Source organism: Leptonychotes weddellii, chromosome 1, assembly GCF_054177405.1.
Source record: "Leptonychotes weddellii isolate Sample4059 chromosome 1, ASM5417740v2, whole genome shotgun sequence".
NCBI lineage: Eukaryota > Metazoa > Chordata > Mammalia > Carnivora > Phocidae > Leptonychotes > Leptonychotes weddellii.
The window spans coordinates 131,858,751-131,885,474 of record NC_138369.1 but is presented as its reverse complement, the minus strand read 5'-3'; the positions used below and the strand labels follow the sequence as shown (position 1 = coordinate 131,885,474).

Below are 26,724 nucleotides of genomic sequence, written 5' to 3'. Positions count from 1 at the left end.
TGAAACTCTGTACTCACAAACTTTTTTTTTTTTTTTTAAAGATTTTTTATTTATTTATTTGACAGAGAGAGACATAGCGAGAGTAGGAACACAAGCAGGGGGAGTGGGAGAGGGAGAAGCAGGCTTCCCGCACAGCAGGGAGCCCGGTGTGGGGCTCGATCCCAGGACCCTGGGATCATGACCTGAGCCGAAGGCAGACGCTTAACGACTGAGCCACCCAGGAGCCCTGTACTCACAAACTTTGACTCCTCATTTCCTCCTCTGTCAGAGCCCCTAGTCACTATCATTCTACTTTCTCTCTCCATGAATGTAACTATTCTAGGAACTTCAGAGTAGTGGAATCATACAGTATCTGTGCTTTTGTTACTGGCTTGTTTCACTCAGCATCATGTCCTCAAGATTCATCCATGCTGTGGCATGTCTCACCAATTTTTTTTCTTAAGTAAGCTCTATGCCCAACATGGGGCTTGAACTCATGACCCAAGATCAAGAGTCACATGCTCTACCGACTGAGCCAGCCAGGTGCCCCCTCACCAAAATATTTTTTTTTTTTTTAAGATTCTACTTATTTATTTGACACAGAAAGAGATAGCGAGAGCAGGAACACAAGCAGGGGGAGTGGGAGAGGGAGAAGCAGGCTTCCCGCCGAGCAGGGAGACCGACATGGGGCTCGATCCCAGGACCCTGGGATCATGACCTGAGCGGAAGGCAGACGCTTAATGACTGAGCCACCCAGGCGCCCCTCACCAAAATATTTTTAAGGCATGCCAGCAGGTGGCACTTTGGGGGCATGGTGACATAAGAAGGGGCCCAATTACCAGAGTGGCACCCATAAATATGCATATTAGCACACACTTGGTTCTTGTGGGTCCATGTGTGCAAATGCACGTGTGCTTGCACACTCTCTTCCACGTGACCTCCACGAATCCCAGAGGGCTGTCCTCCTGCCCTTTGGGAGCTGTACTCAGACCTCCTTGTGCATTAGAGATGCGTGACGATCTGGTCAAAATGCCGGTCCCAGGCCCCACAGGGATTCCTACCGGGCCGGGTACAGCAGGTGATGCTGAGGCAGGGGACCGGGCACCAAACTTTGGGAGACATACAGTCATGGGAACTGCTCCATGTGCAACAAAAGGAGGCCTTCACCTCAGCCCGAGCTCATGTGTAGACAGTTGGTATTGGCTGGCTTCTTGTGAAAACCGACAGGCGAGGGCTCTGATCAGGAAATCATGGCACCATGTTTTGGAGAGCAGGCCTGCCCTATGACAGTCAGCTCTAACTTTCTACACCCATTCCAGGGGAGGTTCCCATTCTCTCTACTCAAGTAACCCCTGGACAGCACATGCCGATGGCAAGGCAGGGTTCCGCGGGTTCCACAGGGAGGGCAGACTAAGCAAGAAATTCCAGGGTGTCTGGGTGGAATGAGACAAGAACACCAAGGCTGTCACATAGGTAAAGCTTGACATGAGCCATAAGACACAGGCACATCAGCCACTGGTTTTCTGAGCAGAGGGAGAGAGAGAGAGCACTTTTGGAGCAGGGACAGCTCCTCAGAAGAGGTGAGCAACAGAATCCTGACAGCAGATAGAGGAGAAGAGGCAGGAACTGAGGTGCGGCTTTGGGAGTCAGCCAGGATGCAGTGTGATGTGGATGGACGGAAAGACTCTGAGTCAGAGTTCTGGGTACAATTCCAAGTGCTTTGTATTTAGCCACGTGACTGTGGCAAGTCACCAGGCCCTGCAGGCTGTTTTTCCTAACGTCAGGGGCATGGCTGGAATGATGGGAGAGGAGGTTGGGACCATGCTATGGAAAGCCTTAGGTGCATTTAATTCAGGGAGAAGCTGGGAGCCATTCCATGTTCTAGAGCAGAGACTCACACTTCTCTTTTTGTAGCCATGGGCTTGGCAGGGGCAGGGGGAGTAGGGGTGGGGTGGGAAAGGTATCCCTCTTGACCAGTGCCCTCCTGTGAGATTGGCCTGGTTAGCCTAGCACCTCCCATCTCTTCTTCATTTCCCACTTTGGGGATTCCCTCCAATGAGTGCCTAATCCCTGGAAGAGGGTTTTCTCTGGCTTCTGGGAGGACTTACAGCCCCCTCCCTGCACCCGTTCACAAAATCATGAAATGTGAACTCTAAATAATTTATAAACATGTTAAGTAAGACTGCTTCTAGCCTTGATCCCTGGGGAGCTCGCTGTTAATACTTCTCTCATTTAACATCAGCCTGAGCCAGACATCATTAGGAAGGGAAATCTCCTCTCTCTCTGTTAAAAATCATGTAGCTTAAATGGTTTGGGATTATTTGCTGCTTTGAATCATTCTTACCACTGCTCCCTCCCATTACGGGGATAATTAAGAATTGACTATGGTTGGCAAAAAGCATTCGACAGCCAACTTTTCATTTGGTTTTTCAAGTGCCCCCACCATCTCTGCCCGCCCCCCTAGTTCTCCTTTTCTTGTCCCTGCAGGCTTGCAGCCCCAATCCCCTGTGCTCCCCCCACTCAGGTCTGCTGCCTGTAAACACACTTGGGGCCCCATGGAAACCACACACTGAATGGAGGGAAAGCAGGGAGGCCATTCACTTTCCTCTTATTCCACTGCCCCATTTCCTCCAGGCACCTTGCCTGGTGTCCCTTGGGCCTGGAGCCAGAGTGTGTTCGTTCGGCTGCCCTGGTCACCCAGGAATGGGGTGGGCTCAGATCCCAGGCCTGTCCCGCAGCTGGTCATTCCTTCTTTCAAGAGTCACTCTCTCTGATGGGCTATGGCAGGATTAGAGGCTTCAGGAGGAAGAGCAGGCCTCTGGTCACAGAAGACACCAGGTGACCTCTGAGACCAGCCAGTCAGGGTGCTGTGGGCTGAAGTGCCACCTGTCTCCATCTCCCCCACCACAGAGCCTCCCAATGTCCTGCTGATCAGCCCACCTAACCCTTTGACGGCAGCCCCAGGACTGGGGTGATCTCTATTTCCCCATCCCCGACCAGAATCACCACATCTCAGTCACCGCATGGATTTTCTTTCTCTTTCTAGCTCATTGTCACTGATTTCTAGTATTCTAAATTCTTTATGCAGTCTCACTTTAATCTTTCCTGCTGTAGGTTCAATGAATTATGGGTTGTTCTGGGTTCAGGAAGCTGAGGCCCTACCTCTTTCGTATAATAAATCATCATGGAAACAAAAACAAACCATAAAGACATACAGGTAGTCAAGCTGCCTTGTCGGGGAGATTGAGATTGGAATGCAGAGAAGTTTCTGGAGTGGTTGCCAGTGTTCTTTTTCTGCACCTGGGCAGTGGTGTGAGGCACAAGCCCATTACTAAGACACCTATGTTGTGGTTTTCTGTATTTATTTTATTATATCTCAAAGTTAAAAGGAAAAGATAAATCATCCTAGTGTTAAAAATAGTCAGTCATTTGAGTCATTCTTCAGGCCCCCCTCCCTATGAGCTTTTCTTTGGGGTGAAAAACCCCAACTTGGTTAGCATCCCCCCCAAGGTTCAGACCCCCCCCCACACCAGATGGTTAGCCAAATCCTGTGACATGTGTCTCAAGGGAACCTTTCAGGCGAGGTGCTGCTGGCCCACTGAAAAGAGCAGAGAGCGGGCACTTCCTCAAACTTCCAGAACAGGTTGTACGACTGTTTTGTGCTGGTTCACTAATCAACATGGAGAGAGAGAATGTGGCCTGACACTGCCTTTTCTGGCAACCTGGTAGTGAGGTGTGAAGGGGGCCCATAGCCCTCACTTACCCTTAAATGTTGGAAGTACTCAAGCTGACCAAAAAGAACCTAAGACTCAGGCAGTTCATCTCAGCCCAGCATCTAGTAACTGCTCAATAATTGGTGGCTATTATGATTCCGAATCCCATTACCGTCCTGTGAAGAAGGGGAGAAGGTGGCGGGAACGTGGTACATGAAGGGAAAAGAGAAAGGAGGACAAAGAAGCAAGGGCAGGTCACCCTCAGGGTTTGGCCCTAGAAAGACATTAACTCAGCAGCCTCCTAAGCGGTCCTGCTATGAAGAGGGGTAAATCAATAAATGGCTGGCAAGGCAGATAGAAGCCACCCTTACCATCCTGCAGTGCTCTGCTTCAGATGGTTTGCCTGTAATTCTCCAACTAACCTTCCCCCCTCCCTTCTCATTGGCTGCCTCCCTCTAAGTGGCCCCCATAGATTCATTCACATAGGGTCATCCTCCAGGTATCTGAAGCTGTAAATGTTGGTCCAAGGGCTCAGAGGGGGCGCTCCTCTCTGGTCTGCCTGCCCAACCTCCCCACACCCACAGCGAAGGAAGATGCCCGGCAAAGTGCTTGGAGAGCCTCCCCCACCCGTCATGGCCAGGGGACAGGCTCATCGTTCGGAGGGTGTCTGGGTTTGCCACTAAAGTCCTCTTTATCACTTGTCAGGTGGGACTGCCAATCTGTCCATGTCTCTTTATTATTTTTTAAGATCTTATTTATTTGTTTGAGAGAGAGAGAAAGAGAGAGCACGAGTTGGGGGAGGGGCAGAGGCAGTGGGAGAGGGAGAAGCAGGCTCCCCGCTGAGCAGGGAGCCCGGATGTGGGGCTCAATCCCAGGACCCTGAGCTCATGACCTGAGCTGAAGGCAGACACTTAACCGACTGAGCCACCCAGGCGCCCCTTGTCCATGTCTCTTTATGTCCATCTGTGGTCTTCGGTTTGGGCCCCTGTCTTCATCTCTTTGCTCTTTCCCTCTCTGACACTCTTGGGTTCCCCCGCTCCAACCAAATACACTTGGGGCCAAAAAGCCATGGTAGAATTCTGAAGGCATCCTAAATGTTTTTCTTTAAAAATAATGACAAAGGAAGCTACAGAAGAGGAACAAGGAAGGGAGACTTCATTCTAAATTTGCTCAACACAAGAGATTCCCCAGGGACAAGACTGAAAATGTGAAAGCCTAGAAGAAACACGTAAGGGGAAAAAAATAATCCTCCCCGCCGTTTGGTCCCAAGGACTTCTTTGAAACAGATAATTTCAAATATATTTCTGGATTCTAAAACTTTTTCAGAACGAATAAAGTGTTGAGGATGGAGTATTTTTATGTTTCCAAACCGTTTCTAAAAATTATGCAGTAAGATTTTATGTTAAATGAACTACACCAATCTTTTCATCTGGATATAATGATGCACCTTGTTTGACATTCCTTTCTAAATGACCTCCAGAAAAATCAGTTGTTCCTGGGAATCCAAATGCATTTCCACTTATAAGTACAGAGGAAAGTAAAATAAATTGCTTGAATCAAGTATGGGAAAAATTTTGTCCTCAGCAGCTCAAATTGTTGTGAAAGCCCTGGGTCCAGGATTCAGAGGCAGATCCGTGGGCAGGTGGGAAGAGAATGACCACAGCACCCGACTGAGCCACGAAAACATGCCTCAGCTGCCCAGTGCTGCAGACAGTGGGCATCACTGGGAGGCCTGGGTCTAGGGAAAGCTGGGGGGGTCCCAAGCAAATCCCCCCAACATGCTCCAATCTGCCCCCAACTCTCTTACTGCATGTGACAGACATGGAGCAATACTTGAAAAAACATGGTGCAGATCAAGAGATAAATAAACAGGTGAAAAAGGAGAGCTGCTTATCTCAATCTAGGCGAATCTTCAGTTTTCAGGACTCTGGGAAGACCATAAAAATGCAGTGCTGGAAAAATCAAGAATGACTCAAGGTGAGGGCTCAGAGAATCAGGCTGCTTAGAGAAAGTTCTGTGGAGCAAATTGTGTCCAGTGAGATTGGAAGGTCTCCCTCTTCTTTCTTTCCACAATTCCCTTCCTGAAAATAAGTGCTTTTCTGTTCCTCCCAGCAGCAAGTCCAGAAAACATAATACTGTCCTTTGTCTTGTTCTAAGTGTATTGTGGATGGAGTCTTCTGTTCAAGGTTTTACTACTTCTTAAAAAACGATCATAAGAGAAGAGATGCCAGGCTTCTGAAAGGGCGGGTGCTTTTACCACAGGAAACTTAGAATTATTAGCAAGGATAGACTGTAGGAATTTGACATACCCAACAAGCTAATTTTATTTTTTTAAAAAAATCAATTATCTACAACCATTTTGATGTTCAAAACAAAGGAGCATCCGATTTTGTGAAAATCAGCAAAAGAAAGTTTTATATGTATGTTCATTTTCTATTCTTTGAAAAAACATACCATCTCTTTTGCCCGTGCCTCCCAAATTTCTGAGAATATTTACATCCAAAATAAGACTCTCCTGGTGCTCCCCAGAAAGCAGAAGGAGAGGCCGGATGGGGCACTGGGAGGTGAGGCTGGCTCCGGACAAAAGTGGGTGTCTGTGTGCGTCGGTCCTCTCCCCCACTCCCCGCCCCACCCCTCCCCTGCAAACGGTGGACAGAAGGGACACAAGGGACACACACACACACACACACACACACACACACACACACAGGGGCATCCACTCAGCCAGGAAAACACTCTCAGCCGAGGTTAACCCCCATAACCCTGCATTTGCTCTGCCCTCTTCAAAAGAGATTTGGAATTCCTTCCCCAACTTTGCTGCACTTTCCATGAGAATGGGGATGTTTCTGCATAAAACATGAGTGTGAGAGGGCAGGAGCTGCAGGCCTGGGGGAGCCTGGGGGAGCTGGGGGAGTGGGCAGGGAGAACAGAGCAGTGGGGGGAGGGAAGGGAGGCTGTTTTCTCAGGCTGCATTTCTTGCAGGCTCCTTGGAGACCAGAGAAAGGCCGGGAAAGGTCTCAGCTGGGGCCCGGCCGCTCACAGAACCACCGCGAAGTGGGATGCTGAGCGTGACCCGATGGAGCCCCACCAGCGGGGGTTTGAGGACCTCCAGGAAACTGATGCCATCTGTCTGCACCAAGGAAGGAGAGAGGCTTTGGGCCAGGGGAAAGGCCTGCAGGGGGAGGGAGGAAGCCCGTGTTAAACGCTGTGGACGGCCGCATGGCCCCCCTGCTAGACCGATGGTTCACAGAGGGCGGGGACAAAGGTTCTATTTCTTTTGGTTTCATCACAGAATCCAGTGTAGCGCCAGACCTTTCCTGTGCTGTTTTGTGAATGACTGCAGGTGGCCAGACAGGATTCCTAGGCTGTTATCAGCACCCCGGCGAGGAGAATTTAGGGGTCTGCAAGAGGTCTTCTCACCGGCAAACTGGTTATTAGTATTGCTTGAATTAATTTGGCAACGGGCTAAACGCCAGCAGCAGGAGAGAGATGTTAGGGCATTCTGCTCCTCCGGGGAGAGAGGAGTTATTGAAGTCACTGGGGCAGGTCTGTGTGCCCCGCCGTGCGGGGGAGCGCATGGAAAGGATCCGAGTGGGGCATCCTGCAAGGGGGGCAGCCCGCGGTGGCCGTTCTCAGGGCGGTGGCCCACACTGCAGACGCCCTGTTATTGTTCGCTAGACTACGGCTCACCTCTGCGGGCTCCTCCCTAAAGACACTGGGATGGAAACCACCTTAAGCCCTTTCTGGAAAAAAAGGTAGGGTATGAATAGTGGGCTTTGTTTCGATTTGATTTGGGTTTGGTTTTTTTTTTTTTTTTTTCCGTAATTTTGAGAATTTAAGGACACCCTCAGGATGACTGGCCGTGCTCCAGAATGTGGCTACGGGATTTTTGCAAGTCACTAGTTATTGCAAGGTGGGAAATGATGAGCTCAGCGATAGAACTGCAGTTGGAGAGGGGCCCAGTGCTACGGAACTGTTGGGTCCTCAAACGTGAGCTGCCTCAGCATCACCTGGAGGGCATGTCGAACACAGGTTCCTGGTCCCCAACCCCGCCTTTCTGACTCAGTGGTCTGGGGGGAGGCCTGAGCATCTGCATTCCTACCAAGCACTCAGGTGCTGCTGATGCTGCTGGTCTGAGGACCAAACGATGAGGACCCCTGTTCTATCTAGAACACCCCTTTATTTTATATGTAAGGGACAAGCCTCGGGGCTTTAATGGTAGAACCAGGTACTAACAGCCCCTTTCCCGGAGCCCTTCCCCCCCCGTGGAACAGGAGAACGTGAAGGTGAGCTGAAGGAGAGGAAAAACACCAGACACAGTTAAAATCTAACACGCCCCCTCTCTATCCTCCTTGTGTTCAGGTAGGCCCTACAGAAACACCAGCCATGTGGGTCCCACAGGAGGGTCCGAATGGGCAAGTGGGGTGGAAGGGACGGTCCCAAAGCTGGACAGGCAGACCACAGCAGGGGGAAGAAAGGCAGGCAGGGAGCAAACAGATTGTGACGAGCAATTAACTGAGAGCAGAGAATCAAGGGGCACCGAGGAAACTTCTGCCAGCCCTGGGGGGCAGAGATTAACAAGCCCCTTGGCAGTCTGGGAACAGCTCCACCGCATCCAGCTGGGACTTGACCCCGCATCTCAGTTATCTCCCTAAAAGCCTTGGGGTGTGGCCTGGAAAGCTCTGCTGGGAGAAGAGCCAAAAACCCAATTAATCTGGACCTCAAGTGGGCTCCCACAGCTGTGTGCGGGCCACCACGTCTCAGTCAGCCTCCAGCCTGCCCTTGGCCGTGAGCTCCGGGAAGCCAGAGATGGGGTCACCTGGTGCAGGGCTGGCAAACGCTGCATAAAAGTTGGATAAAGAAATGGACGCCCTGATGAATGTAGCCTCCTGCTCCCAGAGAGGTGGGCTCTGCCCTCAGTCTCGTTCCTCAGGAGGAATCACATCTGCTTAAGCTTTCAGCGTCACTCCCAGGCTGGGGCTGGCCAGCAGCGTTCCTGTTGCTCACTGGCACGGATGGCATGGGCAGAAGCCCCTTCCGCATGCCCCCTCCACATCTCTCTCTCCTTGCTCCCCATGGGGAAAAAATCTTTTTTGCCTCTGACCAGCACACAGCACACGTTCTGACAGAGTCTGACAGAGTCTGGCCACTACTCGGGGGACTGGCTGGGAATCTGTGAACCTCTCAGAAGCTTCTTGTGACCATGCATCCAGTTCCCAGGCTCAGAGCCCTGCCGTTCCCCAGTGTTTCGCAGCGGCCACGCAGAGGCAGCGGGTGGGCCAGAGCGGGCTGTGTTAGGGCTGCTGCTCATGTTGCCAGGCCTCACTAGTATGGAGAAGGGTCCCACGTGCCGAGCTGCACCGTGACTTTCCCCTGTAAGCTGACCCTGAAATGGCCCACCAAGACCCCAGGCGGGCGTCCTGGTTTGTGCCGCGTCTCGCATACATATGCGTGTGCCCTCTGTGGGAGCAACAAGGCCTCTGTCCTTCTGAGTGACCTCTCTGTCCCTGTTCCACAGTGGATGAGTTTCATGGAACTCCTGGAAATGTCACACACCCAGGCCTGGCCCTGCCCGCGAGCCTTGTGTTCCTCTAAGACCAGCCAGCTCAGAACAACAGAATAGTAGGTGAGTACCCGGCTCTGTCTTAGGACCACGACACCGCAAAGCTCAGAGCATCACCACAACACTATAGGTTCAAAAGCTGCAGGTCACGGAGGTCTTTATTGCCCCCAAACTCCCCATATAATCAGATTTCTCTCCCCTTATCCGAGGCCCATCAAGCTTTTCAGAGAAAACTGGCTCGCTGAGGGAGATGGGGCCAGGAAAATGGAAGGTCAAAGGCTCCCAGAGAGTTGCTGGGGAAAACAGTCCATGTAGTTGGGTGGAGAGCGTGGAGACTCAGGCACAAGGATGATGAGCTGTGGCTCATCTGGGGCTAGAGATGACAGGCGGCACGTGCGGCCACCCCCGCACCCCTGCAGTGTCGATGCCATTCGTTTGGAGCCTGTAAACCTACCCACCAGAATCAAGCATCATTAGGAGACGTAATCTGCTGCAAATGGATCACACGAGGCATTTCAAAGCCCAGCAGGAGGATTAGGCGATGATTTGCTGGTTTGTGCCACCTGAAGCACTTCTCTGCTCTATCCACAAATTAGAATTTGGCCATAATTTCTCTGCAACATGGGGCTTTCTGTAAGTCCCTCCTCTGTGCTGGGGGCGAGTCTACCTTCCAGCTGAAGACAAGTTTCAGCAGAGTACATGGGAGGCATAGAGAAAAAGGGCGGGCACCTTGGTTACTCAAGGAGGAAGGAAGGACACTCCTTAGCCAACTTCTCTACCTGCCCCCCAAAGTCACTGTCAGCAAAAGGTCCAAGGGTTTTTCACACACACACACACACCCCATGCTGTCTCCCACCCACATTATAGGTTCTGAAATATCTCCTCCTTCAGGAAGTCCTCCTGGATTGATAAAGAGCAAGACCACCATGACCCCACAGAGACCCTGATAAACAAGAAACTCAAGAGCTTCTCCCCTTGTCTGTTCTTCCTCAGAAATAATTTGCCTAGAAGGATGAAACAATCCAAACAAGGCACAGAATCCTTTCAGTTGGTTTATTTTTTTATTGGTACATAATAGGATGTCCACCTCACTCTGCAAGTTTCCCAAGGCAGGGCTCGCCTCCACATCATTCATTCAGTACAGGATCCAGAAAGCTGCAAGCAAGTGCGTGTGCGTATACATGTGCCCGTGTGTGTGCATTCATACTTGCCCTGGGGACTGAACCCATCCTGGCTTCCACGCCACTCTTGGCTTTTGGGCAAATGTCAGGAAGAAATGGTGAAACCCTGCAATGGGATTTTCTTTCCCAGACTTCATCCCCCACAAAGGGAAGGCCCTACCCAGGCCCCTGTGAGCCTCACCACAGTGTTTCTACTAGGAAGATCTGGAAGTTGGTGGAGACAGGAGAGGGCTAGAAGTGATTCTCAGGCCAGATTGGGTGGGAATGTAAGCAAGATCAGTCCAAGCCCAGAGGCCAGGTGTCTGCATTCCCAGGCCAGAGATGGCTACACTTCACTTGGCCACACTGGACCCACACCCATGAGGCCAAAGGAGAGAGCATATCAGGAGCAGCATTAACCTGAACCAGCAATTCTCAATGGGTATAATTTTGTCCCTGGGGCAACATTTGATAATGTCTGGAGATATTTTTGGTTGTCACAAATGAGGGTGCTCCTGGTGGGTAGAACCCAAGGATGCTGCTAAACATCTTAAAAGGCATAAGACTGTCCCCCCACCCCACCAAGAATTATCCAGCCCCAAAAGTCAATGGCACCACCATTGAGAAAACCCACCCTAACCACACACTGCTGCCCCCGTCCCATGCCATGATTTGGGAATCTTAAGATCAGAATTCTCAAATGAGTCAGAATCACAATTCTCCAGCTATGCCTTGGATTTCCGACAGGCCCCAAAGGATTGGGGTATAATGGGACATGGGGTACAGAGTCATCCCCCCACGATCTCCAGAAAGTTGGAGAAGTTCCCCAAAGGGACCTCAGAAGTCATCGTGTCCGAACACATTCACTGTGTGAAACTCATGCAGATATAAGCAAAGACTGTGCAATCCCAAGGGAGCAGAAAACATGACCACTGACACCTGTGGAATGCTAGAAAGTGGGCATTTGACTGTGGAGTCCAAAGAGACAGCTGAGGGCCTATGTAGGAATATAAGAAATATGACTTCATGCAGCATGCGGTGGCCTCCCAGACCTCCTTATTCCCAGAGGCGGTCCACGCTGAAAACATATCCGTGAGCAGCAAGAACCACCCTTTAGAGGGGTAGACAGGGGACGGAGCTCTAACAGAGAGCCCCTGGGTCCCAAGCCCCTGCATCTCCCCAGCCTCGCCGTGTCCCATTTGGCACATTCGAGGTGGAGACCTGCTCCCGTCCCAGTGCTCAGTGTTGGTAGTGCTGCCAGCGACCTATAGCCCCCAGCAGCCCAGCGTCCAGGCAGCAAGGAGAAGACCTGAAGGGCCCTCTCCCCTGGCCCCAGGGGGGCGGTGTCACGGCGGGAGGAGACAAGAGCCACGGGGCAGGAAAGAAGAGGGGAACCTCACTCAGCCCTTCAACCAGCAGGGGTTGGGCAGCAAGAGCACAAGTTGGCCCCAAAGCCTGAAACACCTGGGAGGAGCAGGCTTTTGGGGGCGGCCATTCCTCCACACACTCTTAGACACATCTGTACCCAACCCGGAGAGGGAATCCGTGAGACAGACTTCTCCCTGCAGGGTTCCCTTAGTCCTTTGAAAAACACTTGCGGCCCCAGGTGCATGACCTCCTTGCCCCGGGTTGGCCCTGCTCCCTAGATTTTCCACCCCACCCAGCTGGCATGAGGTGAGGCAAATTCATGTCTAGTCTCTGAAAATAAAGCTGCAGAGCTAGCCACTGTGACTCATGTGGGCATGGCCGGTGAACATGAAAAGGGACATCTGTCCAAGTACTCACCACTAGCAGCTCAGCCGTGGACGCCCAAGAGCCAAACACGGCACAGGCAGGAGAAGCAATCCTGGCGAAGCCAGCACCATGAGCCCGGCAGCAAGCCCAGGCGAGCAGCCACGCACCTGCTCCTCAGCCCCAGCGCTAGCGCTCAGGCCCCTAGCCCCAGCCTGGGGGCAGACCCAGGGTCACAGGCAAGCCCAGCTGCCAGGTCTCGGAAAGGGGCTGAGGGCTTCCTTGGGATGAGGAAGGGCCAGGGCTTGAGTCCCCGCTAGTGTTTCTCCGGCCAGGGGACCAAGGCTGCTGCCACTGCTCTCAGAAACATTTGCTGGTAAAAGCAACCCGAGCTTCTGTGCTCAGGTTAGCAAGACAACATCTCGGTCCTGCCTGGGGGCTCCGGCAGTCCGGTCTGGCCACAGGGAAAGCAGGACACAACGCCGCAGCGCGCCTGAGTGGCTCCGATTGTCCCTCGCACTGCTGAGCCTGCTCCCAGCACCAGACAAAAGCGCTGGAAACAGCTCGCCGCCCCAGCCGGTGACACACCAATCGCCAGCTCCCAGGCTGTCCTCCCGGCCACCCCACCGAGGGCAGGCTCTGTCTCCCGAGTTTCTTCAAAGGCGCCGAAGGATGGCTTAGAATGATTTATCCTCATGGAGTAGACTGCTCATTCCAGAAATACTCCAACTTTGGCTGGACCGGAGAGCAGTGGTGCAATGCTTACGGGGACAGAGAAAGAGAGACCTGCGAGAGTTTGTGTGTGTGTGTGTGTGTGTGTGTGTGTGTGTGTCTGCGCTCGTGTGCATATCTGTGCGGGGGTGTGCATGTGAGCAGGAGTGTGAGAGGCAGGGTGTGTGCATCTTCCTGGGGTGTCTGTCCCTCTCTCTCCTCCTGGGTTTTGAGCCCGAGGGTGTTGGGCGGGGGGATGGGTGGTGAGAGACAGATTCCAGAACAGGCAGGAGACACCATCCCCCTTCCCGCCCCATAGGGTGATAATGCCACCCCTCCAGCTCCTGCCGCCTCCACAGCTGCTGCCGTCAGCAGTCAGCTTCCTCTGCCGCACACTCTCGGTGAACAACTTCGGAGGAAGCAGTGTTTCACAAAAGTCAGTGGCACCATCTCTCCTGTTTCCAGCCCAGGTCCTTTGCTGTCCCCGTTTTGGTCATTGGCCTCCATGCTCCCATCCCAAGGCCCATGCTCCCGAAGATGGAGGGCCTAGAAACCTCCCCCATCTGCTCGCATCGCAGAGCCACGTCCCTCTTCTCTACCCTCCCGGGGGGTCCTGGGCTAGGGAAGAAGGAGAAGCCAGCCACCGTGGAACTTCCTCTCAGGGAAAACGAGGAAGCCGGTAACCGGGTGGAGGAACTGGAACAGGATGAGTGCTTTGGAGAAAGACCACCAGTGTGCCACCCCAGACCTAAAGGTCATGAGCTTGACCGTGCAAGCGGACCACCTAGGCAGCTTGCTATTGTGGGTAACTGCTTAGGCTCAGGAGTCAGGCACAACTAGGACTTTAAAACATATTAGTTGTGGGATCTTGAGCAAACTGCCAAATCTCTGACCTTCGGTGTCCCTGCATGGAAACTGGGAATGTTAAAATCTACTTTATGGAACTGTTGTGAGGAGTCAATGAGATAAAATATATAAGGTGCTTCGCCCATGCCTGGCCCGTATCAGGCCCTCAGGAATGCCTGGCCCCTGGTTTTCTTCATCTGTGGAATCCTGAGAGGGTTGTGGTGCCTCCGACAGTGGGAGGGTCTCCAGGTGGGCTGATTAGAGAAGGGCTGGGCTCTAAGACACCAAGAGAGGCGTGTGGAAGGCGCAGAGCCAGAGTGTGGGTCTGGAGAGGAGAGGCTCAAGGGCGGAGTGTTGGAAAAGTGAGCCCAGCAGAGGAGGCAGAACAGAAAACGGAGCAACCTTGCTAGAGAACAGGACCCATAGGAATCACAGGAGAGAAATGGCACAGTCGGTGGTGGTGGGGGTGGTGGAGAGAGCTGCCTGCCCAGAATGAATGTTAGTCTGGGGTTTTCTGGAAAAGAATCCAGAGACTGAGGCATAGAGTGGCTGGATCAGCACCCGTAATCAGAAGCCAAAATGGACAGGGGTGCTTGGCTGGCTCAGTTAGAGCATGGGACTCTTGATCTTAGTGTTGTGAGTTTGAGCCACACGTTGGGTGTGGAGATGACTTAAATAAATAAATCTTTAAAAAGAAGAAGCAGCCAAAATTGACAAACTGAAGCCTAATAGAAGAGAGTCAACTTTACCAGATTCTCCCAGAAAACCCTCAATAATCACCAATGCCCACAGGGATGATATGGGGGGCCACCACCAAAGATCTGGGCCTGGAGACAGCTCCACTGCTGAGGAGGCTATAATCAGGGTTGGCCATGGAGGTCTTACTTCACACCTGAAATGGGCTTGCCTAGGCTATACATGATTTACATCCTGAAGACCCTGCTGGTAGAGGAAAAGCTAAGAGAGCATGGCACCCCAGCTCAAGAGGTAGGCCTGACCCTGTTGGACAGGGAGGGGGAAAGGAGAGCACTTCTAGGCCATGAATGCTCAGGCCAACACCTCAAAAGAGGCAGCCCGGTATCATGGAGCAATGGGGGAACCAAGGAGTTTGGGCTCCAGTCCCCATTCTGCCAGCAACTGGCCAGGGTACTGGCCTTCTCTGGCCCTCTATATCTTCCTCTTTGAAATGAGACCAGATCTGTGGCCTTCAAACTTTGTTTTCAGCAGCAGAACCCATTCTTCAAATGAAAACTTACCTAGAACATCTTTATCTAAATCAGATAGATGCAGAGTTACACCGGTGGGCAGGGGGCTGGGCCCTGGATGCTCCGCCTCTCTCAGCAACTCTCAGGGTAGCTCGGAGAAACCCCAGAGCTCCCAGAACACAGCACGAAACTACAGTACTAGCTGTCTCTGCAGTCCTTTCACCTCTCTGACACCAAGGCTTTTTATTCCCAGGGGAAGTTAAGTAGCTACCAGCTAGGATGGGCACCAGCTAGAGGGCCCAGTGTGAGAGGGTCCCAAGAAAGGGAGCAGGCTACCCACTTAGGAGCACCTGCTGGGGCTGCAGGCCCTGCAGGAGAGGCTGCTGAAGGTGGGAGCTGTGGCTACAGATGGCAGAGGGGAGGCCAGCCGGTTCCAGGCTCCAGGGTGATAAATGTACTACACAGAGAGGCCAGATGGATGCCCCTGCCTCTGGCACTGTGGCTCCTCCAGGAAACACTGGGCCGCTTTTCATACCCTGGATTGCTGCAGGCTCCCGCTCTCCCCAACTCAGCCAAATCATAAATCTAGCCTGCCAGGGGAGCTGGCTGCCCTGACCCCGGCCCTGTGCTGCGCCCCCCCCCGCCCCCCCGTCTTGGCCTCGCCTCATGCCAAGATGGAGATCCAGACACAAGCAGCAGCAGGAGGGACCGTGGGTGGAGCTGGGCCACATGGACTGAAGGTCCTGTCGTGGCTTGGCTTCCCAGAGTTCCTTCATCCAGAGTTTTATCTTTTTGCCTCTCAAATCACTGCCTCAGGCTTTTACCTCGCCCCCCTCACACCAGCCTCCTTGGTGAAGAGTTTCAAGTCTGACAGAAATTGGGGAGTTCCACGACACCTCGAAGCCCGAGTCTGCCATCTCCCTTCCCCGAGCCCCGCAGGGGCTGTTCTCACCCAGGCAAAGGCTCCTCAGCGGGAGATGCAGATACAGCCCACGACTGGCAGCCGCCCGCATTTTCTGTCTCCCAGAGGGAAAAAGACGGCCTCAGCAAGGGAAGGGTTTATGTCTTCCTTGGTCCATCTTTGGTTATTTCTCTCTCCCTCCCCACCCCTCTCCTCTATCCACGTCCCCAGGAAAGAAAAGGTTCATAAAAGGATCTCCCCTGGCTCCCTGCCCCAGCCTTCCCTGCCTCTCTCCTCTGTGCTTTTGGTTGCGAATTCAGCATGTTAATGTGTGTGGTACTTTATGGTTTGTGTCCTGCTTGTTTTACCCTCGGATCCCCACTGCCATGTTTCCGGCGTGGAAGGCACGGCTCAGAGGCTCTGACTCACCAGGGGCAGGGCAGAGACTAAACCTCTGAGCTCTGTGTGTTTCTCACTTTACCACGGCTTTCTTCTCCTCACCTCTATCTCTATCCTCCTCCCTTCTCCCCTTTCTTTCTGGTATCTCTTCTCAATCCTTCTGTCCCCCTCCCAAAGACCTCCTCTAGACCACCTGAGCTCAGAGCAGGTGGGGACCTCAGGACCATCTCCCCCCATCCCCTGGTTTACAGATGAGGAGACTGAGGCCACATTACCTGCCTGGGTCCCCAGACTGCTTCCCTATCTCCACCAGGGAACGTGGGTGCCTGTGGGAGGCCCAGAGGGGTGATGGATTTCTTAAGTCATCCTGATTTTATTACTTGAAGCATTTCTAGGGCAGGACGCAGATAAATGCTTGCTGGCGTGCTCCCTTCCTCCCTCCCTCTGCGGCAAAGACTGCATCTCTGCATAATGATTGCACCCTGTTTCACTCAGAAGGGAAAGGTCAAGGTCTTCTGTCTCTGCAGTCAAAGTCATCAGCAGGCGACTTGGCCTCCACTCCCAGGCCAAGAGACCCTGCCCTCCCCACACCACATAGAGGGGTTTCTTATTGTTTGGTGGGTCTCCTTATTGTTTGTCTCCCTGGGACAGAGATCCTCCCCACCTCTGTGGATCACGCTTTCTTGTCCCTACATCCACGCTTTAGGGCATTCCTCCCTTAAATGCAAGCTCAGAGGGTCAGCAAACACTGTCTGAGCACGGCCATGCTGGGGACTGCCATGCTGGGCTCAGTGGCAGGCGTGGCTGAGCCCAGCTCTCGGCCACAAGGCCACGGTCTGTCAAGAACCATGGAGCCCCCCTAGGAGCCCTCTGATCGCAGATTGGATGCCCTCTGTATCCTGGGTGACTTGTAGACCCTCAGAGTACCCTCCATAGGGAGGCCAGTAGAGGTGGTCTGTCAGGCAGGACGAGCTAGCCTGGTAAGGTAGAAGGGACATGGGCTTTGGAATCAAGAGGCTTGAGCTGAATCCTGATTATCACTTATTAGCAACTTAACCTTACCTTGAGTGAGTCACTCCTCTGAGCCTCCATTACTCATCTGTTAAATGGGGGAGATAAAAGTTCCAAGCTTATCTATTTCACCAGGTGTAGGAGGATTAAACAAGACGATGCAGGTGAACGTGTTCTGGAAATCGATGTAAGGCAGAAGTACAATTCCCCAGATCTACAGAGCTGCCAATATTCCGCTCTATTCACATGGCTCCAAGCCTACCCTGAGGGTGACTCATTTTGTTTTAGGACAGTGCCACCTAGCTTCCTCTATGTGTGGCTTTGTTCCTGACTCCTGGCCTCCCCCAACCCCCGGGTAGAAGCCGGGTGGCTCTAGGCTCCCTCTTCCCAAGGGCTCCATTAGGTGAAAACACAATCCAAGTCTCATCTACTCAACTCATTACAAGAAGTGCGAGAGATTTACTTCTGACGCCTTCATTATCACCTAATTGCGTTCCCACTAAAAACTCATTAATTAGCCATTCTAAAGCTGTCAGCACATTTAAATAGACTTGTAAACTTACAAACTTTTAGAGTTGGAAGAGAACTTTGGCAAGTCCAACCTGTTCAACCCCCTTATGCTGGAAATGAAGAGGGTGAGGCCCAGAGAGGTTAAGTGACTCAACCAAGGTCACACAGCCGGCTAGTGATAGAATCGGGGCTCGAAACCCAAGCCATTGAGTTCCAGCCCAAAGACTCTCCTTCCCACTACACCACTTTTCTAAAGGAAAGCAATGCCACCCTTCACCTCTCTCATCGATCCTTTTCCCAAAGGAGCGATTCTAGCTTGAGGTATGACCCCAGCTGAAAGAGAATACAAATGTGGAATTTTAAGTAGATATTTTTAGATGATGATATATGTACTCGAGCCCTGTGGTGATCAGCTGTGACATGCTAATGGGCCTGGTGCTTCCTGGAAGTGGGGGCAGCAGTGGTCCTCCCCTTCCTGGACAACAGCAGACACAAACACTGGACCTACGGAGCTAGAGGCTGGCTCTGTGGATGCCACCAGCAGCAGGTCAAATGCAGAGTCTTGGTCCCCAGCTGGATATCCTGACTCAGAAGCTCTGGAGTGGGGCCCAAGAATATGCGTTTTGAGTACCACAGCCTAATAGAGGTTCCAAAAAAGAAACAGTAACAAATATATACAACAACTATGGAGACAGAAAAAGAGAAATACAGTAGGAGACTTCTAATGAGAGGATCAGAGGAACGGCCCTCCAGAATGGTCCAACGGAGTGAGGGCAGGAGAGAGGAGCTGGACAGGGAGCAGAGTCAAGGAAGCGCAGGTTCCTGGGGTGGCTCAGGTCCAGGACCCTGGGCAAGTGCCCATACCTGGAGCCAAGGTTCTCAGTCCTGGTGGCCAGGGGCCCAGCTGTTTATGAGGCAAGTGTCTGCCAGGACCACAGTTCGACCTGAGGTCAAGGGGTGGTCCTGGAGGCCCAGGCAGGAAGAGCAAAGGCCTCTCTGACACTCATAATGCGTGGGCTGTCCTAAGTCTTCATGTGTATTAACACATCGAATTCTACTTAAACCCTGTGAAGTGGGGGCACGGTTGTTACTGCACGCTCTGATGAGGAAGCAGGCTAGAAAACCAGCCACGGGGCCAGGAAGTGGCAGAGCAGGGACTCAGACCTCTGGTTCCGCTGCACCAGCTGGTGCAGCTGAAGATCAGAAGCTCATCATTCATCCTGGCTGGCACAGTGTTTCTCAGTGGAGGAGCCTACAGCATGTTGGGAGGGATATGCCTTCCCTGCGCCCTGCAGAGACTTTGCATCCCCGGCTTCTGCCACCAAACGACAAGAGAGTTCCTAAGTCGCCCTGACGACAAAAACAGCCCCACACATCCAGACAGCTGTGTGGTGGGTGGGTCCAACCCAGGAGCACCACCTGCAGTGGGAAATGAAGGATGCCGTGGGGGAGATGCACTGACTCCCAGAGGCTTGGCTCCCTCTGTGGGGGGCTGCAGTGCCAAAGGAGCTGGCCGAAACTTGGGAGGGGCGCCTGGGAGGAGCAGGGTGGAGTTTGTCTCCAAGAGCCCCCTCAGTGCTCAGGGTACTGGGCTGCTGCAGGAGGGGTAGGCAAGGGTGATGCTGCATGAAAAGGGAGAGAGGGAGAAGAAGCCATAAAGCCAGACACGGAGGCTTGAGAGGGAAACCCCAGGTGAGTCTGAATGTGGGATTCCCTCAGTTGTCTTCCCTGGACCCCAGCATCTCATTCTTTCACACCGTGGCCCAGACTGGCCACAGCCCTCAGAATCTCAGAGGGTGACCTTTCCCACAGAGGCCAGGGTAGCAGGAGGAGTATCATGGAGAAAAAAAGAAACAAGTCTGAGAACCCAAGCCACTGACTTTAGAGAAGAAGCTATCCCCCCACCACCGTTTTTTTTTTAAGATTTATTTATTTATTGGAGGGGGTGGGGAGGGGCAGAAGGAGAGGGAGAGGAACTCCAGCAGACTCCTCGCTAAGTGCAGAGCCCCATGGGGCTCCACCGGGGGCTTGACATAGGGCAGGGCTTGATCTCCCTGCTGAGTGTGGAGTCTGACGCAGGGCTCAATCTGAGGACCCTGAGGTCGTGACCTGAGCCAAAAATCAAGAGTTGGACACTTAACCGACCGAGCCACCAAGGCCCCCTAGCCCCCTCAGCCACCCCCCACCCCCGCCATTTTTTTAAGCATGGCTGGTGGCAGCAGAAAATTCACAAAGAGCTGTAGCAGCCCCAAATGGGCTGGGATAGCCCTGTGTCCCCTGTGTCCCTGTTGTTAGGGAACCCCTCCATCTCGTCATCAGATGTGACATCAGAGCAGAGCAGGGGACCTTCAAACCTTTCTCTCCTAGTATTCAATACACTAACCCCATGGTGTGCATCTCTGCTTTTCCCACTGCTCTCCCCTTCAGGACTCCTGGGGACCAGACACCCAGAATGTATTTGTAATGTCCTGAGGAATGCACTCAGACATTATAAACTATGTTCACACCGCCTCATCCCCTTAAAAGCCCAAGCTTCGTGAGTCCCGAATTTAGTCTCACAGTGAGTGGCCAGGCAAGGTACTCAGAGGCAGAGGGAGGAAGCACAGATAATCCATAAAGTAGAACACTAAGAGGGGATGACATTCTTCAGGTATTTATTGGGTAACGCATTCCTTTGAAAACTCTAAAATGCTATAGGATAAGGATGCTAGATGCTGTGCATCATACAAGTGCAATGTAAAACATAATCCTCGCCCTGCAGGAAACAAGGCATACACACAATGGCATTTTTGAAATAATGTCAAAATAAGTGTTCTACACAATAATTTCTATTGATGTTTGGAAATGCAGCAGAGATCAGCTCGCCATAACCAAACGGATGGGAATCAGAACAGGCCGTGCACCCAGCATGGCAAGCATCGTCAGAGAGGCCCCGGCAGAAGTTCAAGTGCAGGAAAACAAAAACAGGTTAGGTCCATGCGGCGATGGGAAGGGAGAAGGGAAGAGGCCGTACGAGAGCATCATTTGGGGGGCTCTGGGCTGGGTTCAGGCAGACAGGCATCAAAGGAGGGATGTGGTAGAGATCACTTTTAACCCTTCAATGAACCTTGTGCACTGTGTACGGAAGGAGCCCTTCACAGCTTTGATATACACGGGGGAATGCATTCCCTCAGCAGCAGACCCACTTCAGAGCTCCCAAATGCCATTGCGTGGACCACCATCGTGACGCGTGTCCCGAGCAGGAAATCAAGTTTCACTATTGCATTTTTAGCTGCAAAACTTCCAAGAGCAAACGGAGGCAAACTCTGGCTTTTCTTCCACTGGGGAGAGCAACCCAATTTGAAGAGTAGGCACCAATTAGCTAGGTGAGAAGCTCAAGCTGTGAATCTTGAAGAGCTTTAAGCTGATGGCAAATTGCAATTCTTCGGGTGGCAGTGGGAGGTAGGGACAGTGCCATCCTGAAGACCTGACCTGCAGTGGCTGATCATTACGTGATTTATGTCTCTTAGCGACCAGAGGAGCACCCATTTAGACGTCTTGTGAGAGAGGCTCCTTTTTAAGCCCAGGGTTATTCTCAGAGAAAGTGCTTTGGATGCCACTTCAAAATTAAATTTGTTAAGAACTAATTATAAAATTAAGCTTCATGTAAATCCACTGACCTTTGGTTTTCTTATCTGTAAAAGGTGGATGATCCAGACCCTACCTTTTTCCTGAGATAAGGCTGAGGTGGTGTTTTGTAAGCTGGAAAGCACTACGAAAAAATTACTAGTGTTAAGAGTTTGTGGTATGTCTTTAACATCGTAATAAACTTGCTAGGTAAAGAGCCACAGGCTCACATAAGTGCCCACAGGAAGGAGAGGGCGTCCTGCAGATCTCCAGGCTTCACCCAGAGCCCACTCGCTTTTATTTCGTACATTTGATATTTATCCATCGGTATGCTTTTTGTTATAAGTAACCCAAAACCCTACTCAATTCGAAGGGGCTGAAACCAAAGCAAATATAATAATTCACATGACAGGAGGTGTAGGCATTCCAAAAAAAAAAACCCACCCAGCTCACGGTTCTTTCCAGTTTCTCCACTATGCCAACCTCTGTCATTCCACATCCCACTCTGCCATCCCCAGTAGGTTTTTTTTTTTTCCCAAAGAAAGTTCTGAAAGTTACAATTTGGCTGCCAAAAGCAATCAGGGCTGTGTGTCTCTTCATTTCTATCTACTTGGAGAATGAATTCCTGTGGCCCTCTATTGCTAGTGAGGAAGAACTTTCTCAGAAATCAGCAGAGAACCTCTTTTCAAATCCCATTAGTCAAAATTCTGTCATGTGTCCATTTATGACCCAACCACTAATGAAGAAAAAGAGTGTCCCCTTAAACCAAGCAGGCCACCTCCTTAGGCTGAGGTCAATCCCAAATGTCATTGCTGCTACTCGGGGAGAGGGTGTGGAATGAATAACAGGAAGTTAACCACAAGATTTCCTACCCATTTACAAGGACTTTAGTTTATCCATTTCCCAAACCCATATCATAAACGCAAATTGGAAGTGAAGGGACATTTGCTTTAGGCAGGTACATTGTGTCTAGCAAGAAGGGACATCAGTCACCAAGAAGCATAGCTGGAAAAACTAAAAAGCAGACACAAAAATGCAAAACCTCAGGGAGCCATTTGGTATAAGCCAAGAGTCCCCCAAGCCCCACTGAATTACAGCTCCATACAGTAATTAAGGTTCCTAACATACCCGTGGGACATCAAGAAAAGGTTACATTTATGCTTGTGTGACTGTTTAAAAAGGCAGGGGCGCAGGTAATACATTTTACAGAGAATTGCAAACACAGCGGCTGACAATTTTTTTAAGTGCTGTTGCTTAAGTGGACAAATCTTAAACGAGTTAGAAAACTTTGAAATTTGGAATGACCCAGCCCAGCTTCCCTGGAGAGCTGGGCTTTAGTGTGCAGACTGTAAAGAGGATCCCCGGCAGGCAGCAAGATGTCACGGCTGGCCTCCTCCCAGACTCCTTCGTGCTGATGGAAATTGATTGCCCCTCATCTCCTGACGAGGTAGCTGATTACCAATGCCAAACAAATAGTAGGTATTTTTATGATGGTGTTGCTCTTCTAGAACAAATAGTCAGACTGCCAGCCCCACCTAAATTTATCATATCAGAGTCTCACAGGTGTGGCCCACACCCTTCTTTCCTTAAAGTTCCCCTAGAAAAAACTGATGACCAGCCAGACGAAACCTCATGCTACCTCTCTGAGAACCCAGAATGTTCTGCAAAGGAGAAAAGCCCTACGAATGAGAGAGAAAGTCCAGGCCTCATGGACTCCAAGAGTTAGCCTCTTTTGTACGTTCTTATAACAGGAAGGCCAGCATGAAATGTCAGAGACAGCAGAGGTTGTGGACACTTAGCCCTCTGGGAACAGGCACCGCTCTGCCCCACCCCAACAGGAATGTCGCAACAGTACCTGACACACACCACCATCAGGTAAGTCTCTTGCTCAAGAATCACAGCCAGTCCACCTCCTAGACCCAGCTGCTCCCCTCCTCCACCTCTTCCTGCCCACAGTCTTCCCCGCCAGGCCCCACCCCCACAGCTTGACAGCCCCCTACCCTCCCCAGCCAGGAAGGACATTCTTTGTCACCACAAATGGCACCACCACCAGTTTCTACTCACAGGTTCCCTTTGTAATTGACCACCCCCCACCTCCATCCTATCTCACTCTTCAAGACCTTATTCATGTTATATCCAGGCCAAGTCCCTCTCATTGCAACTGGCTGAGTGTGGGGGTGGAACTGGGACTCAGGACTCCATGGTCACCAGAACATGACTTCCAGGGACCAAAGGGTGGTTAGCCTGAAGGGAAGATATGTACTTTTTACCTTTCTCCAGAAAAGGGAGAGCATGATGTCCTGACCTCAAACTCTCCAGCCAGGGAGACATGGGTCCCAGGCCAGACAGAAGTGACTGCAAACAGAAGTCACCATGTCCTGCAGGCCAGCCCTCAGCTTCTCTGACACTCTGCCCCCACCTCTCCAACTCCTGTGACCTTTAGTTACCAGCCTGTGTGCAGCCAGAGATTATGGGGTTGGCCATTACCCGAAGGCTCCTCTAGTTCCAGGCCCACTTAGCACCATGTGTGTGACCTTGGAGATGGCCTGCAACCTCTCTGAACCTCAGTTTCCTCTTCGGGGATGGGTAATGCTTGTCTTGGCTCATCTCCCCAATTCTCATGAGGCTTGAAACCCACAACAAATGTGAATGTGCTCCGTCAACCAGAAAGCACTGTTCACTCATGAAGGATCACTGTCCACTGGGCTCAGAGCATCTCCAGCTGGGAAAAGTGTCTCATTCATCTTGTGTCTCCAGTGTCTGGAGTTGGCAAATGTCTCCTGAGGAATGGCTGGGGGTGGTACATGAACTGAATGAGGAGAGGGCAATAAAGCAGGATGGGAGTGCCTGCCAAGCCAGGACAGTGAAAATGAAGAAAGTCGGGGAGAGAAGAAATGCCCCCTCTTTCCTATCACCCTCCAGGCTCCAGGACCAACAATGTCCCCCAAATGGTGCTCCCCCATCACTGATTAAATAGGTAGCTTTTAAAAGCTACTCTAGCTCCAAATAGAAATAGAAAAAGATGTTTTAAAGCTTTTCCATGCCAATTTAAATAAAATAGCGAACACATCCAACCTTGAAGCTAAATAGAAAACCCCTTTTTGTTACCAACCTTCCAAGGTGCTTGCTTGCCTTGGCTGGTGCCACACGGAACACTGGGGGACTTGGAAACTTGGGGTGGGGCCCTGGAGGGCACAGCTTTCCCCTAACTCCATGTTGCTTTGGTTTTTCTGGAGGAACAGGCACTCCAGAGGCTGAGAGGGAGCCAGGATGACAATTGGGTAACTTAAGTAAAGGGAGGAATTATTTCTACACACAGAGCGGCTCCAGTCCTGGGAACCCACAGGCAATTCCTACCCCCCACCCCCATCAGCTCTGCTCCCCGCACCTACCCCCCCCACCACCCCCATTCTCCGAAAAGAAACACGACCCCTTAGGAGATGAAAAGCGCAGCTGCTTTTCAGCACATACAACCCCTCCTACTACAATCTCCACTTCATTGTCAATATTCCTGCCTCCTTTGCATCCCCAGGCCTAAGTCGTAATAGCATAAGTGGGATACGCTGTAAAGGAGAACCCCCTCCCAACTCAGAAAAGCATGAGGAATCAGAAGGTAGTAATTTGGGGACATAGAAGAATACTGCCACAACGTGACCCTCGCCCTCTGAGCGTGGGGGCAAACTGGCAAAGCAGCACACCGTCTTGGGCACATCCCTGCACACCCACACGTAAACACACACATGCACATACATGCATCTTGTTCTTGCCCCCTTCCTTCCTCCCCACTCCGTGTTAGAGCTGGACAGGGCCTTGCTCCCATGAGCAGAGGGCGGACAAGGGCGCTCTGGAGAGCTGCACATCCACAGCACCTGACCCCCTCTCTCTCTCCAGGATAGGTAGAGCACAGGACCCACCCTCACCTCCCAGCCCCCTGACATCTGTTGAGCACTTCTCAACTTGAAACCTCGATTCTTCCCTTTTAATAGGAGACTGAGTCAAGTATAAATCCAGTTCCACAAACACATCTAGTCCACGCCAAGCAGCAGACTAAATGAAGGAAAGAGGCAGAAAATGGATAAGCCACTGTCAAAGGATAGTTTTCCAAATGCTCTCATATAAATGTAATTTATAATTTAACTCATTAATGAGGGATGGTAAGGCTAGCTCCAAAGAGAACTTGAAAACGGGGGTTTGTATAATCAGTCAGGGAAGGCATGCATAAATGAGTTTGTGAAGCCGAGACACAACTGGTTAATGACCCACAGGGCAAAAAAAAAACCCCGTAACTTTGGGGTTATCTCTTCCACTGAACAGAAATCATTTGCATCTCTGCTGGGTAAAGATTTGTGTTATCTTATCAAAACCTATATGTTAACATTTAACTTCATAAAAGTCTGGCCCCCAATCAATAATACATTGAAAGTCAAGCAAAAGTACCTCCCCCTAGAGCATTAAATAACCTTTGGGTGGACCTGTTAGGCAACAGTCTGAGGTTGCTAGGACATGCAATGAGCCTTTTGCCTTGTCTTCAAGGGGCTTCCAACACCTGGCAAGGCAAGACTGTCAGACATGGCAGAGTTAAACAGTTCCAGAAGAATCACTGCTGATTTTGTTGGGCATGACAATGGTACAGTGTTTGTGTACAACGTAAATACATCTTAACCAGTTGAGATATACACTGAAGTCTCCATGAAACCCAGGATTTATTTTAAAATATGCCAGGATAAATAAAAGTTTGGCGCGGGGTGGGGGGGGGTGTGGAATAGATGAAACAAGATGGACAAAGTATTGTCAACTATTGAAGCGAAGTAAGGGATACATGGGGATGCATGTGTCGGTCTATTTGAGACTATGTTCAAACTGTTGTTCACGCCACATCCTATCACATGGTTACCATCTTCTCACACACTACGTGATTCACTGTGGCTTTTTCTCTGTGTCTCCTGCTTAGAAGAGAAACTACGTGGGGCAGGGCTTCTCATCAGTGCTTCCCACTCGCAAGCACCCGAAGGGCCATGTGCAGGTGCGGGGTGCACAGCAGGTATTTGTGAAAGGATTCTTTGAGGCGTCCCACCACTCAGGGCCCAGGAGAAGGGGCCACTTGCATCAGGTGGGCTGGTCCCAAGCTGTTGGGGAGCAGAGCAGGAGGACAAGGTGTGCAGGCCGGCCAGAAAGAAGCCCCGGGAAGGACGTTTTTGTTTTTTTTTTTAATTTTATTATGTTATGTTAATCACCATTCATTACATCATTATATCATTAGTTTTTGATGTAGTGTTCCATGATTCATTGTTTGCGTGTAACACCCAGTGCTCCATTCAGTACGTACCCTCCTTAATACCCATCACCAGGCTAACCCATCCCCCCACCCCCTCCCCTCTAGAACCCTCAG

The 26,724-nt window shown here is 51.4% G+C and overlaps 1 protein-coding gene and 1 long non-coding RNA gene across 3 annotated transcripts in view; one reads left to right on the top strand and one right to left on the bottom strand.

Annotated features, from left to right (window-relative positions):
• Positions 1-26,724, bottom strand: part of SEMA5B (semaphorin 5B) — a 105,599-nt gene that overhangs the window by 56,931 nt on the left and 21,944 nt on the right. The window contains exon 1 of one of the 2 annotated variants that reach the window (XM_081832733.1): positions 12,201-13,053. The exons of the other annotated variant lie outside the window; for it this stretch is intronic. The gene's annotated coding sequence lies outside the window, so the exon portion shown is untranslated. Of the gene's footprint in view, positions 1-12,200; positions 13,054-26,724 lie in introns of those variants that run through there. 2 annotated transcript variants of the gene reach the window in all.
• On the top strand, positions 7,331-23,296 carry LOC145723792 (uncharacterized). Its single transcript, XR_014149075.1, has 3 exons — positions 7,331-7,447; positions 9,211-9,318; positions 23,087-23,296. It is a non-coding gene; the product is annotated as an uncharacterized LOC145723792 (long non-coding RNA).